This window comes from Perca fluviatilis, chromosome 13, assembly GCF_010015445.1.
Source record: "Perca fluviatilis chromosome 13, GENO_Pfluv_1.0, whole genome shotgun sequence".
NCBI classification, from domain to species: Eukaryota; Metazoa; Chordata; class Actinopteri; order Perciformes; family Percidae; genus Perca; species Perca fluviatilis.
This window is the reverse complement of record NC_053124.1, coordinates 10,205,424-10,205,675: the sequence shown is the minus strand read 5'-3', so window position 1 is coordinate 10,205,675 and position 252 is coordinate 10,205,424.

The following is a 252-nucleotide window of genomic DNA, read 5'->3' as shown; positions in this document are numbered from 1 at the left end:
AAGTATTGGCCGAAACTCCCAAGGTAAGTGCTGTTTATAGTTCTAATATGATTAGCCGATTAAATGAGTCGATTAATTGATTAGTTGTTTGACATTCATTTTGACAAATTATCATGCAACAAATGCCAAACTGTCAGAGCCTCTTAAATGTGAGTTTGTTTAACATTAACATAAACGGAGTATTTATGGGCTCTGGATGTTCATCACGCAATTTGAAGACGTCACTTTGGGCTCTGAGAAGTTTTGATGAGC